The sequence below is a fragment of the Pleurodeles waltl genome, chromosome 2_2 (genome assembly GCF_031143425.1).
Source record: "Pleurodeles waltl isolate 20211129_DDA chromosome 2_2, aPleWal1.hap1.20221129, whole genome shotgun sequence".
In the NCBI taxonomy this organism is placed as follows: Eukaryota; Metazoa; Chordata; class Amphibia; order Caudata; family Salamandridae; genus Pleurodeles; species Pleurodeles waltl.
In genome coordinates, this window is record NC_090439.1 from 1076608942 (window position 1) to 1076626065 (window position 17124).

A 17124-nucleotide genomic window follows, 5' to 3' on the forward strand; every position below is an offset into this window, starting at 1 on the left:
TTGGCATTGTTCTCTGTCTTTGTCCTGGATCTCAGGGAATGCTTGCGGGTGGTTCTCCATCCGCAGGGGGTGGGGTTGGGTGCTGGTGTCGTGGTCCTGTGGCGGTGCCTCCTGTCCAGTAGCGCCGGCGGAGGTGGTGGGCAGTTGATCGTCCAGGCTAGTGTCAAGGGCCCCTTGTTGTGCCACGGTGTCCCTCCTGGTGTTCACAAGGTCCTTCAGCACCCCTACAATGGTGCCCAGGGTGGTATTGATGGATTTGAGTTCCTCCCTGAACCCGAAATACTGTTCCTCCTGCAGCCGCTGGGTCTCCTGAAATTTGGCCAGGACCGTTGCCATTGTCTCCTGAGAATGATGGTACGCTCCCATGATGTTGGAGAGTGCCTCGTGGAGAGTGGGTTCCCTGGGCCTGTCCTCCCCCTGTCACACAGCAGACCTCCCAGTTCCCCGGTTTTCCTGGGCCTCTGTCCACTGAACCGTGTGCCCACTGCCACTGCCCCCAGGTCCCTGCTGTTCTTGGGGTGGTGGGTTTGCCTGGGTTCCCTGTAGTGGTGGACGCACTGCTGCTTGACGTGTCCTGGGGACAGAGGTATGGGCCCGCTGGGTGGGTGCTGTGCTAGTATTTACTGGGGGGGAGGCTCTGTGGTGGCCTGTGACTGTGTCAGGGGAACCTACTGTCCCAAGGTCACAGATGGGCCGGGCTGGTCATCTATATCCAGGTGGACAGAGCTGCTGTCATCACTGTGGGCCTCTTCTGTGGGGGGAGTGGACATGTCTGGAACCTCCTGTCCGGTGACATTGGGGAGGGGTCCTGCAGGGGTGTAAAGACATGATTATTGCATCTGTGTGTGCCATGGTGACCCTGTACCCCAGTGCTTACATTCTTGTGTAGGACCTTGTGTGATATTTGGTTTGGGGATCTGTGTGGGTATGTGTAGTGGACATGCATTGGTGATGGGTGTCCATGCTCTGTTCTTGCATGCAGGGCTTGGTGTTGGGATGTGTGGTTTGTGATAGTGGGACATATGTGAGGAGTTGGCGTGATGGGGGTGAGGGTGAGGGTGGGGGTATGTGATAGCATGCCGTTAGGGTGGGGTGTATGGTAGTTAAAGATTTGACTTACCAGAGTCCATTCCTCCAGCTACTCCTGCGAGGCCCTTAGGATGCAGTATAGCCAAGACCTGCTCCTCCCATGTTGTTAGTTGTGGGGGAGGAGGTGGGGGTCCACCGCCAGTCCTCTGAACCGCAATGTGGTGTCTTGAGACCACGGAACGCACCTTCCCCCCTAGGTCGTTCCACCTCTTCCTGATGTCATCCCGTGTTCTTGGGTGCTGTCCCACTGCGTTGACCCTGTCCATGATTCTGCGCCATAGCTCCATCTTCCTAGCTATGGAGGTGTGCTGCACCTGTGATCCGAATAGCTGTGGCTCTACCCGGATGATTTCCTCCACCATGACCCTGAGCTCCTCCTCAGAAAACCTGGGGTGTCTTTGCTGTGCCATGGGGTGGTGTGTGTTGTGATGTGTGGGGTGATGTTTAGGGCTGTGTGTTGTTTTGTGCGTGGATGTGTATGAGTAATGGTGTTGTGTGCCTCTGTCTGCTGGTGTCGTCTTTGCTTTTCTGTCTCTCTGCTTCTTCCAAATTTTTGGTTGTAAGGGTTTGTGGGTAATGTGGGTTGTGTTTTATATTGTATTGGGTGTGTGGGAGTGGTGAGTGAATGTGTATCAGGTGTGTGTATTTCGATTTGTCCAATGTGGTAGTGTTTTGTAAATGTGTGTGTATTTTGAGCGCGGCAGTGTGTACCGCCAATGGAATACCGCGGTTGAAAGACCGCCGCGTGGATTAGTGGGTCGTGATAGTGTGGGCGTATTCCTGTTGGCGTGACGGTGGAGGTTTTGTTATCGCCAATTTATGACTGACCTTTGGTGTGGCAGACTTGTGTGGGTGTCTAGATTTTGGCGGATTACGAGCTGTGGGTCGTAATAGCTGTGGCGGAATTCCAGGGCTGCGGCGGAGTGTTGGCAGTCTTCTGCACGGCGGTAAGCAGGATCTACCGCCAATGTTGTAATGAGGGCCTTAGTCTTATCTCAAAAGCAATTAGCAGGCCTAGACATATTGATTATTATGAGTAATACCTGAGCTTACTAACCTTTCCGAGCTGGAAAGGGGATGGAGGAAACCCCTTTCATAAGCCTTCCCATTTGCATTTCAGAAACAATTGCTAAAGTACTAGTCTAAAGAAATTAGACCCTTAGTGCTGCAATTGGCTTAGATATAGGTATTAACATATAGGGCTGAAGGTCACAAATGTTTGAATGATTCCAATTTATTTTGTCAGACATGGCACAGAATGCTACTTCATTACACTGTGGGTCACAACATAGCAACTTTGCAGGCCCTTTATGAAACTATTTCTTGCTCCACAAATGCTTATACTCCTTTACATTTACCTGCAGATGTGTTAAATGATAAAGATTATTAGAACCTTTGCAAGACTGGTTAAAGTTGTTTACTCTTCTAAAGCTAGACACTCACCCCTACTCAAAAGCCATGGGAAAGTAAAAGGGACAGATATAGGATTACCAAAAGGCTCCATGTTAAGAGAACAACTCCTCTTCTGGCGAAAATCACTGAATTCTGGAATTATTACTACTGGATCATTTCAGTGAATCAAATCAGACTAAAACATCTGAAAACAATGATTTGTAAAAGCAAAAAAGAGCAAAAAAAAGAAATGGAAATGTTCTACCCCCAATAACATTGAATTATCTAATATTTAGTGCCCATTATGAAGTGACCAACACAGTATAATTGAGAAGCTTCGTTCTAACCCCATGACAGAAGTAAGAAGAAATATGGGCCTAATTTAGAGTTTTGAGGACAGAAATAACTCTATCAGGATGGTGGAGGCCAATACCTCCGACATCCAAAGGTACCTCTGCCCACCAAATGTATAGTTTTCCAATGGCCCTATGGACAAAATCTACACTGACAGGAATAGCTGGTCCTTTCTGTTCACAAAACATTTGAAGAACAGTCCTTTAACAATATGTTTGTTTTTGAAAAACAAAATCTCCCAAGCAGGAGTTTCTTTAAAAAAAAAAAAAAAGAACTAATGGTCCCACAAACTGGGAGTTTTCTCCCGTGGTGACGAAGTCATTATCTTTTTTTCTGTCCATTATAGCCAGATTTCACTCTAAATAGGGCAGATGGCATAAAGTCCTTCCTTCCACAGCTTGTACTTTGCCAGGCCATGAGAAGAAGTACTTGATCGAGAAGCCACAAGCAAAGCAATGGGGCTATACGTAATTGAACTGAATGTCATTGGAATATGAATGAGTTTTCCCATTAAATCAGAGAATGGAATAAAGGCATCAAAGACATAGAAGAAAAAAAAAACACAGAGACATTTGTTTACTTTATCTCAATATTGAAATAAGACACTGAATAAACAGACATTTTGTAACCTAAATTTTTGTGACCCACCGACTATTTCACAGTTTCACTTTAGTACTCATATTTTAGACAGTGCATGTGGATCCACCATCAAAATTTCCAATCTGATTTAAGGTGTTTCTCTTTCGACAATAATTTTCTGGCTGTCGCTCAGACAGCCTTTCTGCTAGCTGATTGCTCTCACAGCAGTAGCAGTAGTGCTGACTCTAACCAGAAATATCAAAAACGAGGACACAATCAAGATGAGCTCTCAGCACCTAGGTGTCATCAGCCTTTCTTAGTAGTTTTCAGGCACAGACAAAACAGCAGCCCTACTTAGAAACTTTAACACCTTGACCAAGAGAAACAAATGACCTACCACTTTATTTTGCAAACTATTCCATGTCGTCACTCAGGAAGAAATAATCGTCAGCCCTTTCATTAAAAGGACCTCACAGAACATTTTAGATATCCTTTTCTCCATTCTCCCTCACTTCAGTTCTGGGTCTCCACCTCTATCCACAGGGATGCAGTCAATACACTCCCACTGGCCCATGCATTTAGATTTTCATCACACAAGGAGTCTTACTAATACGTACTTACTAATACATGCTTAGGGGCATATTTATACTCCGTTTGCGCCGAAATTGCATCTTTTTTTTGACGCAATTTTGACGCAAAACTAACTCCGTATTTATACTTTGGTGTTAGACGCGTCTAGCGCCAAAGTCCATGGAGTAAGCGTCATTTTTTAGCGTGGACACCTACTTTGCGTTAATTATATGCAAGGTAGGCGTTCCCGTCTAAAAAATCGACTCCGAGGCATGTGCGTGGGATTTATACTCCCGGGCAAAAATCACGCCCGGGAGTGGGTGGGTCAAAAAAAATGACGTACGGCCACTTTTGCGCCGTTTTTTAGTGACTGCAAAAGGCAGGCGTTAAGGGACCTGTGGGCTCGGAAGGAGCCCAGAGGTGCCCCCCCATGCCCCCAGGGACACCCCCTGTCACCCATGCCCACCCCAGGAGGACACCCAAGGCTGGAGGGACCCATCCCAGGGACATTAAGGTAAGTTCAGGTAAGTGTTTTAAAAAAAAAAAAATTGTGGCATAGGGGGGCCTGATTTGTGCCCCCCTACATGCCACTATGCCCAATGACCATGCCCAGGGGACAGAAGTCCCCTGGGCATGGCCATTGGGCAAGGGGGCATGACTCCTGTCTTTGCTAAGACAGGAGTCATTTCTATGGGGGTTGGGAGTGAAAAAAAATGGCGCAAATCGGGTTGAGGTGCAAAAATTGCCTCAACCTGACTAGCCCCATTTCTTGACGCCCAAGCCCCATATCCCCCTACGCCGGCGCTGCCTGGTGTACGTGTTTTTTTTTAACGCACGCCAGACGGCGCCGGCGGCTAACGCCGGCTAACGTCATTCAATAAATACGGCGCCCGCATGGCGCTTCAGAATGGCGTTAGCTGGCGCTAATTTTTTTGACGCAAAACTGCGTTGGCGCAGTTTTGCGTCAAAAAGTATAAATATGGGCCTTAGTGTCAGATTTACTAAGAGCTTGCATTGCCCTTGCATCTAGCAAGGTGACACAAGGCAACACCAGCTCAGAAGTGTTATTTAGTCAGCCACGCAAACCCACCTTGTGTGGCTCTGCGTGGCTTAGTAAATCCAGAATAATGCATGATAGCACAATTTGCTGTTCTGCATTACCCTATGTTGAAAACGTGTTTCATGGGTGGAGCATGGGCGTTCGCATGCATCCACCCATAGATTTTGATGCAATCCTATATTTACCAAGGTGAACCTGGGATTGCATCAAAAGGGTATGCCTTCCCAAGTGAGGCTCAATGAGGAGAAATATCTGCATTGCTCCTCGAAAATACCTCAAAGGATTGTTTTTCTGCAGGAAGGCATCACTTCCCCCACAAAAGCCATCCTACTTGTAATACAGGCACCCTGGCACCATGGCACAAGGGTGTCTTTGATGGTGCTAGGTTGCACACAGTGCACCAACACAGGAAGAGAGCAGAACTATGTCATACCTTAATAGATATGGCACAATTCTACTCTCTCTCTCTCTCTGTCATGCAACGCAGCACACCAAGTTGTCTTGCTGCCTTGCATTGCATGGCTTCTTTCTAAATCGGCCCCTTGCTATATACCTTGCTAAAATGCACACACGGAATGTCAGCATAAAGATATGGGGAAACAGGACAATGCCAGGACACTCTGACTAATCAGTCCACGATGAAAGAAAGTTGCAGATTTCTTTATTCCTTTGTATTCAGAAAAATCTGATCAATGTTCAGAGATATTCATATCCTCATGTTTGAAAGAGTTCAAAAACATCCTAAAGATCTGGGGGTCACACAGAATCCCTCTTTGGCCCATCTGAGATGATCTATCTGGAGTCTCCATCACCTCCTTCCCTGCTCATCTGAACCTTCTTTTGATCTTGAGCTTTCCTTTGCTGAATGCTCTAACCCTTTCACCACTTTGTTAGCCATTAACCATTTTTCATGACTTCAGCCATCTGAGTTTCTCAAACCCTTTATCCATCCTTCACATACCACACTCATTTTCACCCATCCACCTTTAAACTCCCCTGCCAAGTTTCAGTGCCTGTGTCCTCAGATTCACCCTCAGACTAATGTGCCAGCATCAGACCACGTCATCCACCCTCAGAGGTCAGTGTGTAACAGTCCCAGCTTTTTATTCACGTTGCATGCTCTGGTTTTTCAGCAAATACTTCCCAGTTATATACACAGGCTGAAGAGGTGGGGCTTTCTAGGGGTTGGCAGTATAGGAAGCATTAATAAGAACCATTTAAGAAAGGAATATCCTAATACATGTGGCCTAGATGCACATAGGCGTCCTCTTGCTCTGGGTCGTCTTCCTTCAATTCCAGATCCTTCTGTGCCTTTAGACATTGATCCTCCTTCTGGTTCTCTTCCAAGTCCTCCTCATCTGGTTGTTTTTTTTTTTCTCCTGATCTTCATCCTGGCACTAGTTCAACTAATTCCAGTCATTTTGGAACTGGATTCTTGATTCTGGGGATCCTGGTTGTAGTCCTTCCTGACACTAGTCTTCCAGGCACTGCTCCAGGATTATCACTGTATTAGTCCTTCCTGGGCCTTCTGACCCTGGTACTACTAATCTTCTTCCTGTTCCTGCTAGTTTTCTTGGTCCTTATCTATCTAACCCTGTTGTCCTGGGTCTCCTAGGGCTTAATATGACCGTTCTAGTCCACCTAATCATCTCCCATGTGGTCCCTGGTCTTAATTGCCCTAGTCCACCTACTCCTGACCTGATTAGTTCACCAGGTCCTCCTCCAACGTTTCATGATACTCTTGGCCAGGAATGTCCTGCTCGTTGTCATCATAGACTTACTTGTCCTCTTTATCCTGATCCTTCTTGTTCAGGTCATCTTGTTTTTGCTGTTCTTAGCAACCGAGCTTGGTCATCAAGGCTTTTGCCATCCTGTCCTTCTTTGTCATGGTCCTCCTTTTCCTTCTCATCTTGGTCCTGTTTGTCTTGGTATGCCAGGTCATGATAATCTGGGCCTCTGTGAATTGAGCTTCCTTTCACCCTTGGTTAGTGTGCCACTGGTCCTCATTGCCCTTGTCCACTGCGTTCTTGTCCTGTTGACTTTGGTTGCCATCTCATATATATTCTTTAGGTCTTCTTCTTCTAGTCCTCCTAACTCTCATTCTGATTTGCCTAGCAATGTTCCCATTTCTGGTTCTACTAGTCTGTGTTCTATTCCTGATTTTGTGCCCAAATGAAAGATCCTTTTGTTTCTATCCCACTTGTTTGTGTCTTTCTATGCCTAATTCCTTCAGTTCTGGGCCTTTTGGCTATCCTTTTCCTTTCAGGCCCACTTCTTCTAGATCTTTATTTTCTTTTCCTGATCCTCTTGACCTTTGTTCATTTAACCTGGTCCTTCTGATAATTCTGATCCTTCTTATCCTGCTCATCTGATTCCCACTAGAGCAGTTCCTGGCCCTGCTTGTCCCCTCGGTCTATCTGACCTCTTGCACCCTGCCCCTCTTAGGGCTTGCCCTCTTACCTTTTTCTTCCCTGGTTTGGATCATCCTTGTCTCATAGTCATTCTGGCACTGTACCTTATGGTCTGGGCCCTCTTGGTCCTGGTTCTCTTTTTTTAGTTCCTTCTCAGCCTCATTATTTGGTCATGGTCCTTCTGGACATCCAGGCTCAGTTCCCTTAGTTTTCCTGACTGTTCCGGTCCTTCTGATCCTGCTCACCCTGGTCCTGCTAATCTGAGGTCCTGGTTGTTCTGCTCCACTTTGTATTCTGGGCCCTTTTCCGATGGTTATGACCCCCTAGTATTCTTAGGCCTGTTCCTGGTCCTATTAGTGTTGATCCTGCTAATCCTCCTTATTCTGGTCCTGGCCCTCCTGGCTCAGTTCCTCCTGGTGTTCTTGGTACTGACTCTCTCGTCGTACTTGCCTATTCTGGCCCTGGTCCTATTACTATGGATTTTGTCTTCCTTGATCTGGTGCTGACCCTCTTGGCACTAGTATTCCTGCTGTTTATCTTTGTGGTGCTATACAAAAGCATCATGGTCCTCCTTTAGCTTGCCCTTCTGGGTCTGGCCATCCTGTTGCTCATCTTTCCGGCCATCTTGTTCCTAGCCTTGTGGTCTTGATCTCCAGGCTGTGATAATCCTGGTTCTGATTCCCCTGGACCTTATCTCTGTTTTTCTTCCTCCTCACCCTGATCCTTCTGGTTGTGGTGCTCAAGGTACTGATCCTCTTTCGCTGATGACCCTTGTCCTCCCAGTCCTTTGTTTCCTGAACTTCTTAGAACTTTTCCTTCTGACTCCGGCTGCCTGTGTCCCTGATCTGAGCTACCTGGCACGCCTGCCCATGGTCATGCTATTCTTGTTTTTCATAGTCACTGTCCTTTGTGAGGTACTGTACCCATTGTCCTTGATCCTCTTTGCCTTGTTCCTCATAGTTTGGGTTTTTCTAGACCTAGCTCTCCTGGACCTGACCTAACTGCTCCTTGGTCCTCGTCAACCTGGTCCTTCTTGTCCCATTGTGCTTGTTGTCATAAACTTTGCTTTATTGTTCCCTCAGTCTCGGCCCATCTATCCCTTGTCATAGTCACCTTGTGCTGGTTCTCCTCACCCTCAACCTCCTAGCCCTGGTACAGCAGGTCCTGGTCCACCTTGCTTCTTGTGTTCTCACACTCTAAGTCTTTGTTCTTCTGGTTTAGAATGTCCTTGTTCGTCTGGATCTGTTCCTTGTCCATTTAGTTCTACTGGTACTGCAGCCATTGATCCAGGTCATGTCTAGTCAGGTTCTCCTTGCTCAGGTCCTCCCGAGCCCTGTCATTGTTGTCCTGGTCCTCCTGCCCACAGCTGTCCATTCCCATTGGTCTTCCAGATGCTGGTTGGCCTTCTTAGCTCAGATGCTAATTGTAGTCATTGCCCGGCCCCATTTGGTAATCCCAGCCCGGGTACTCTAGCTTTTGATCTTAATGACACTCTTAGCCCAGTTTTTAGCCCTCCTTGTCATGATCCTTTTAGTTTACCTAGTCCTCTTTCACTGGTCTTCTGGATGCCCTTGGCACTGCTTCCTCGGTCGTCCTAATCCCTGTCCTACTTATCCTAGTATCCTGGACATACTGGCCATTGCCCTTCATGTCCTGATCTTCTTAGTCCTCTTCAATTTGGTCCTGAATCTTCGGGCCCTCATCCTTCTGCTCCTTGCCTGCATGGCTGTGAAATAACTTGTCCTGTCACAGATCATCCTACCCATTACTAGTTCTTATGTTCCTTGAACTCCGATTCATGCAACCCTAAGGACTTCCTGGCCCTGTACTCCCTGTCCTGGTTTGATTGGTCATCATTCTCATGTACTCTACCACTAGGTCTTTGGATCTTGGGTCCCCTGTTTCACAGGTTCCTGGTCCTGGACTTTTACATACTCCTCATCCTAATTCTCATCCAACAGTCCTCCTTGTCGGGCTCCCTTGGTTTATCAAGTCCCTTCATTTGCCTGTTCCTAATACTTTCTGATCCTGGTCACCTTGGTCTATGTAGTCCTGGGCTTAGTTTTGGTACACCTTTGTCCAACAGTCATATATTAGGTATTCTGATGCTAGCTCTACAGACCTTGGTTTCCCTAGCCCTCCTAGTCCCCAGACCTCCTGCCCCATCCTACTCTTACTAGCCTTCCTCCTCTCTTGTTTTATCTTCTTGTCAATCTGACCATGGCCCCCCTATCATGGTTCTCCTAGCAATGCTGCTATTGAGCCTGGTGCTCCTCATCGATCTGGCACTGGTCCTCCTAGTTCCTATGTTGTGGGTCACCCTGGGTCATGTAGCTCTTGACACCTTGGTTTAGGTTCCCCCTGAGTCCGTCACTCCTGGCCCTTCTGATCCTGGTTTCACTGGACCTAGAGTTTCTTGTCCTTTGTAATCCCATGGTCATTTTACTTTAGAGTCCCAGGTCCTCCTAGCCCTGGTTCTTTCTGGTTGTGGTCTTCCTGGTCCTTTTGCTGCTGGCCCATTGGTCCTCTTTGATATGATGTCTGTGGTCTTGGCTCTCCTTTCACTGGTCCTTCTCTCCATTGGTCTCTTGGTACTCTTTGGTCTATCTACTTGTGTCTGCTACTCATGGTTCTGGTTGTCCTCATCCCTCTGGTCCTCATTGGTGCACACAGACCCTCATAGCCCTTCTTTTCATTATAGTCCAGGGCATTCTGTTTATTCTATTTCTGGTCCCTATATTACTTTAGGCCCTTTTCTACTGGGTCCAAATCCCCTGTTCCACAACCTCCTGGCCCTTCTGAACCTTCTAATCCTGAGTGCAGTAGCCTGTTGCTGTCTACTTTTGTCCTGTACCTCATCATCTATTTGTTCCTAGCCCCTTGTGGCATTGGTTACCCTGGTCCTCATATATTAGGTTTCCCTGTGCCTGGTTTTCTTGTCCTGGTTATCTTGACTCTGTTCCACCTAGCCCTTCTAGTGGTCCTCCTCTTGCTGATGTTTGCTTCCCTTGTGCCCCCTCCCCACTCACCTTAGTCAGGCGGAGCCTCCAAGCCTGTCACACAGATATTTTTTGGCTTCCAGATTTGTTTTGCTGAGACAGCACTGTCGAGTACAGAAATGAAGGCCCAATAGAGACAGGACCTTGCCTACTTAAAAAACAGCTTAAAAAGTTAAATATCAAACTACTATTCTTGAGATGAATTGTGGCAGGTGACTAAAATTTAAGTGTGGCTGAAGGGGCCGCTCATGACATGGGGCCCATAAGCATCAACCATGTAAACCTACCCTTCTGGGTGAACACAGTAAGGTTTCATAGCAGGGTGATTATTGTATTAAAGGTTATATACAAGATATTGAGCAAAGAATATACTCTATCAGGTTCCTCAGCGGACGGACTGCTATTCGCAGCGTTGGAGCAATTGAAAGACCTACAAATCCAGGTTTTGACATTTCCTTGTCTGCCAAAGATAGAGGTGACCTCTTCTGGTAGCCACGATGCCAAAGACAATGTAACATCTAAGCAGGGAGTGCCCTCCAGAAGGAGCTCCCAAGAGGGAAAACCTGAAGGGAAAAAAACCTCTGATGGCGATCAGAGACTCCCAGAAGACTGATGAGGACTGGTACTGATGGTAGAAGGCCAGGACTACAGCAAGGCTCAAAAGACATGGATAAGTCTAGTGGAAATTCCAGAACCAGGAGACTAGAAAGGTTAGGAAGGGAAGCAACAGGAGCAAAAATCACTAGCAGCAGCCTGGAGATACCAGCAGGAGTGGGGAAACACCAGAGGAGCGAAGACACAATAGAAGGGTTGAGGAGTGTTGCAGCATAAAGGAAAAAGACCGTTCTTCTCCATATATACCAAGAACAGGAAGTGACATGAAGGAAGAAGTGAGGCCACCATGATGGATTGGGAATTGCTAACAGGAATACATGATATAGCCTCCATAATCGATTTACTAAGTAAAAATCCTTCCTAAAGTATTCTGGGAAGAAAAAACTACAGAGAGCAGGAGTATGGGCCCCAAGGACAGGAATGCCTCCGGCCCATCCTACAAGTGAGGCAAAGAATTCCAATTGGCGGCTCCTTGCTGGACTCCCCAGGCTGCAGGCAAATGTTTAGGACATCTGTCTGTACAACATGGGACACCAAGGAGGCACTGGAGTGAGCCACGGGTTGTGCTGTGACCCGTGGTGTGACAATACTCACAATACTCATCAACAAAAGGATCACCTTCCGACTCCTCACCCACGCACACAAAGCCCTCCACAACAAGGGACCCGAATACCTCAACCGCCGCCTCAGTTTCTACACACCCACCCGTCAACTTCGCTCCGCCAACCTCGCTCTCGCCGCCGTCCCTCGCATCTGCCGCACCACTGCAGGTGGGAAATCCTTCTCCTACCTGGCGGCCTCCCCACCAACCTCAGGACCACCCAGGACCACCTCGCATTCCGGAGGCAACTCAAGACCTGGCTCTTCGAGCAGTAGTAACCCCATCCCCCTAGCGCCTTGAGACCCGCACGCGCTTTATAAATGTTTATGATTTATGATTTATGAATGAACAAGATCCAAAAAACGGGTTTGATTTTATTGATGGATAAAACCGCTTATATTTAGGCACAGGAATATAATAATAGAGAAATTAAATTATGTTTTAAAAATCTAATTCAGTGGTCAAAGTAGATGCTTGATAGCTTCAGTTGAAAATGATGTTTGGAATATGTAAATTATGCAGTCTGAGAGTAAACTGGTTCAGAACCATTCTTCTACTGAAGGACAATGGCTTGACCTCAGACACCAGGAAGGCGGAGGTAATAACAAACATTGATCACTCACCAAGAATTAGAAATGGGGAGGGAGAAGGACAGTTAGTATTGCAAAGGGCAACTTTAACAGTTCTTCCACAAATGCAAAACGGGACAGTCAGGAGTTGCTACCATTCATTTCCAGCACCATCTTAGACTTTTGGGCTTCACCCCCATCAGATGGAAAAAACAGTTTGAGTGCTGACTGAGGAGGAATGATATAGGGAAGTGCCAGAGCGCCTGCAGGTGTGAATGGTGAGAGTCATCTTGCTTGATTTACAAACCCTGACTTCAGAAGAGCCACTGGCAAGACACCTTTTCTGAAGGCATTGTAAATTTGCTGAGAGGTTGCTATGTTTCTTGTGACCACTAAGCAAAAATAAATGTGTTTTTCAAAAATAAACTAATAAATCAGAAGTTTGCATCTGGAAAACAAAAATCAAATGACCCTGACACGTGGGAGTTTTCACCTAGGTAGTGGGATCATTTTGATATTTTTTCTGATTAGGAACATCAGACATTTCCTGGCAACCCCAAACAGGAAAAGTAGGTCAGAACATTCCCCCTAAAATGGATGAGATACCTAGACTGACAGACCGATGTTTCTGCCAGTGGAGCCACCGGGGCCCCGTTGGTGGAAAAATGAGCGTCCGCCCAACTCTAAAATGAGTTTAGTGTCAAGGTGCTCCTCATGTTTCAGGCTGAGAGCTTAGTCCATCAAACTCCACAGAACTCTTTCAGTCGTAATGTAAATGCTTTGACATGTGCGACCCGCTTGGCTTAACAGAACCCCATACCTAGGCCCTCGATTGTGTACTGAATATTTCAATTGGAACTTAATATTTTCTTGGTGATTTTTGCCACAGAACTTTAACAATTCATGTCTGTGATTGTAAGGGCCGGATATAGCAAACATTTGCGAGTCGCAAATGGCCCGATTCGCTATTTGCGACCTCGCAAAATCCGAAATGGGATGCAAAAATCCAATTTCCGAAGTGCAAATAGCGATGCAAGCCATTACCGACTTGCAAAATTTGCGACCTGATTTTGCGACCCGCAAATAGGAAGTCGTAAATTGCGAGTCGCAAACCATATGCAAAAGCCAGTCGCAAATTGCGACTTGTCGCAAAAAGACCGTTTTTTACATCCAGATTACCACTGATTCAGAGCAGGTGGTAACCAGAACCAAAGTATAAAAGGAGACCCAGAAGGCATCTGGATGACTCGAAATGGCTGAACTGTATGTGATAGCATAGAGGAGGAGAGTCTACGCCGCCCAGCAGAGGAGGAGGAGGAGACAGAGACAGGAGAGGATACACCGGACCAGGCAGACACTGTTTCAACAAACTGAGGAGGAGATTTATGACAAATATAGACTGAGCAGTGCAGCAATTTTATAATTAATTGAACTACTTAATCCTCAGCTTGAACGACAGACAATGCGTGGCAGCGCCATCCCTACACATGTTCAAGTGCTATGCTCACTGCACCTCTTGGCCTCGGGTAGCTATCAGGGGGTGATTGCCGTAGCAGGTGGGGTATCCCAGAGTTTACCCTCACAATTCTTCAGATCATTCCTAGATGCCATACTCACACACATGTCCAGAAATATATACCTACGCAGGAATGAGGCAGAAATTAACAGTACCAAGTTGGACTTCTACAGAATTGCCAAGTTCCCACATGTAATAGGGTGTGTGGATGGGACACATATGCAAATCTGCCATCCTGCAAATCTGGAGTATGTGTTCCGCAATAGGAAATACACCCACTCACTAAACATCCAGGTGATATGTGACACACATAGGGCCTGATTCTAACTTTGGAGGACGGTGTTAAACCGTCCCAAAAGTGGCGGATATACCACCTACCGTATTACGAGTTCCATAGGATATAATGGACTCGTAATACGGTAGGTGGTATATCCGCCACTTTTGGGACGGTTTAACACCGTCCTCCAAAGTTAGAATCAGGCCCATAATGTAATTACTGACATTGTAGCTAAATTTCCAGAAAGTACACATGACTCATACATATTCAGGCACAGTGGGATACACCAACGCCTAGAACGTGGGGAGTTTGGGAACGGATATCTATTAAGTATTGCTGAAGACATCCTGAAGCCTTACATACAGGTCACTGAGGAAACTATTCATGCCCTGCTAAAATTGGTTAGTTTTGTCAAACAGGTGACAGAGTGCATATGCTCTAAGACCATGGATACTTACCCCGTACCTAACACCTGTCAATGTGAACGAGAAGCGATATAACAGTACCCATCGGCGGACCAGAACTGTCATCGAGAGGACATTTGGCTTGTTAAAGGCAAGATTCAGGTGCCTCTACAAAAGTGGAGGTGCACTCCAGTATGCCCCAGAAACAGCATTCAAGATTGTCGCTGCCTGTGCAATCCTACACAACATTGCCACCAGACGTGGCCTACATCTCACCCCTGAAGACACAGACATGGAGGATGAGGAGCAAGAGCTACCACACCAACAGCCTGGGGATAGAAGCATTGCAAATCAAGGCAGACAGAGACAGAAACACATTGCAACCCAATACTTTGGCAGGTATGTGGCAACTGTCACCACACTCACAGATGTCAGACACACATAGTACAGTTGTGTAGTGAAACAAACAAAACCTTTTTTATTACTAAACTAGATGGGAAAAGAAAAGTGCTGTCTGTCACAGTCTGTAATTGTCCAAATGTAATGAAGACACATTATAAGTCATGTGCCTCATGACCAGTACTGTATGGTGGCTCACATTCTCCTTCTTGAGTGTCCAACATGGCTCATCCCTGGTGGGTCCCCTGACCCCTGCCTTGCACTACCACTCCATAGCACACAGGACTCACTGGAAGACACGCTACTGATGGTAGATCCTTCCTCACTGTGCTGAGGGGTCTACCCTGTGCCCCTTGCAGCCTGCCTACTTTCCATCAGGTCCACAGCATGGCTGATGCGGCCAAGTCCTCGCACCATATCGCCAGCAAAGTGACCAAGTTCCACATGTAGGCTGACTGTCTGTCTAGAGAGGCCTGTTGTATTGGTTGCAAGACGCCCAATGGATGCAGCCAGGCGGTCAAATCGTGCCGCTGTGTGGTGCTCCCTGCGCCTTGCATGTTGTCGGTCTGCCACTAGTTCAGTCACCAGATGGCGGATGGCCTGTGTGAGATCCCCTAAATGATCATTCATCCTGGTGAACTGACTGTTCACATCTGCCAGCCCATTGGTCATGCTGCTCTGCATCCTGTTGAGGGTTCTTGTGATTGTCCTTAATTGTCTATTTTGCTGGCGCTGAAAATGGATGAGGGATGCCTCCAAGCCCGCGAAGCCTGCTTCCCCTACCTCCTCCTGGGGCACAGACTGAACTCTGCACTGGCGTCTGCGCATTCATCTTGCTGCTGGCTCTGATTGCCTCTCTTTGGGGCTGGGCCCTGAGTTTGTGTTAGCTGCCCCCATGTCCTGTGCATGTTCCTCAATGGACCCTGGTGGTGCCCTGCTGAGCCCAGCAATTTCAGCAGCAGCCTCCTGCAGTGTCTTTGGCCCATGCTCTCCTCCCTGCTTGGTGTCGCTGCTGGGGGTGTCTTGTGGGAGACCTGTGGGACATAGGGGATACACTGTCAGTCTCTCACATATGTTTTATGCCTCATAATAAACATTTGACTATATTCTGACTACTGTACTACATTTCCCATAATGCACTATTCTAGAGGTTGCTAGACTGGAATGGAGCTAGTCTGGTGGTGCCTGCTGCTGTGTACTGGGAGAGTGTGTACACTGCATTTGTGGGTGTCAAAGCATAGCTCATGGTACTCACTTTTGGATGTCCCTGGCGCTGAACTGTTCACTTCTCCCATGCCAATGACGGCCTCTGGCTCCAGGATCTGCTCAACCATTGCTTCCATGACTGTGGGTGGTGGGATGGTGGACGGGCCTCCTATGGTGCCCCACATCTCTCTCAGGCGCTCTGCAACCCTCTCCTTCGTCCTAGAGCGCAGGTCATACCACCGTTTCCTAATTTCCTCAAGGGTGCGGTGGCTCACCCCTATGGCATTTATCTTTTCCTGGATCTGCTGCCATATCATTTTCTTTTGAGTGTCTAGGACACTCATGGCTGCCTTCCCAAATAGTTTGTTGTGGTGCAGGCAGCATTCTTCAGTCAGCACCTCCAGCTCTTTATCTGAAAACTTCACCTTCCTTCTCCTGCCAGCACTGCCTGTCTCATCCATTGTAGCAGCAGCTCCTCTCTTGGGTGTGGCACAGCAGTTTGGAAAGGGTGTGGTCCTCCCTCCTCCCAGGTGTATTTGATGCCTTCCTGGTTCTGATGTCATCACCAAGAGCCAGGAAGTGGGTTTCCAAACTGTTGTGCAGCACCTGCAGGCAAATTGCGAGTCAGTCGCAATTTGCAACACCCTTCTCGCAATTTGCGACCTCGCTTTTAGCTTTTGCTAAAAGCGAGGTCGCAAATTGTGGTGCGACACCTATGTGACTCGCAAATTGGTATGGCAATTATTTCTTGAATTTGATTTGCATTGAGTCGCTTTTTCCGATTCGCAAATTTTAACCTACCTACATCTGGCCCTAAATGTTTTGATGTCTTTTTCTTCATTACGTTTTCTGTCTTTTTCTAATTTGGTATTTCTTTATTATTTCCTTAATCTTTGAATTTTTGTTCCTGCTTGCACATTATGCACATTTCCTTGAATCATTGTCTGCTGCTTGTGCCACATCTATGATGGGTTTAAAAGAGTGTTTGTGAGAAGTACTTTGAAGCTTCACAAGGGTGGAAAATTAAACAATTCCGACACCTACATTCCTATTTCTTCTTGCCATTTCAGTCTTGTAGCTAAC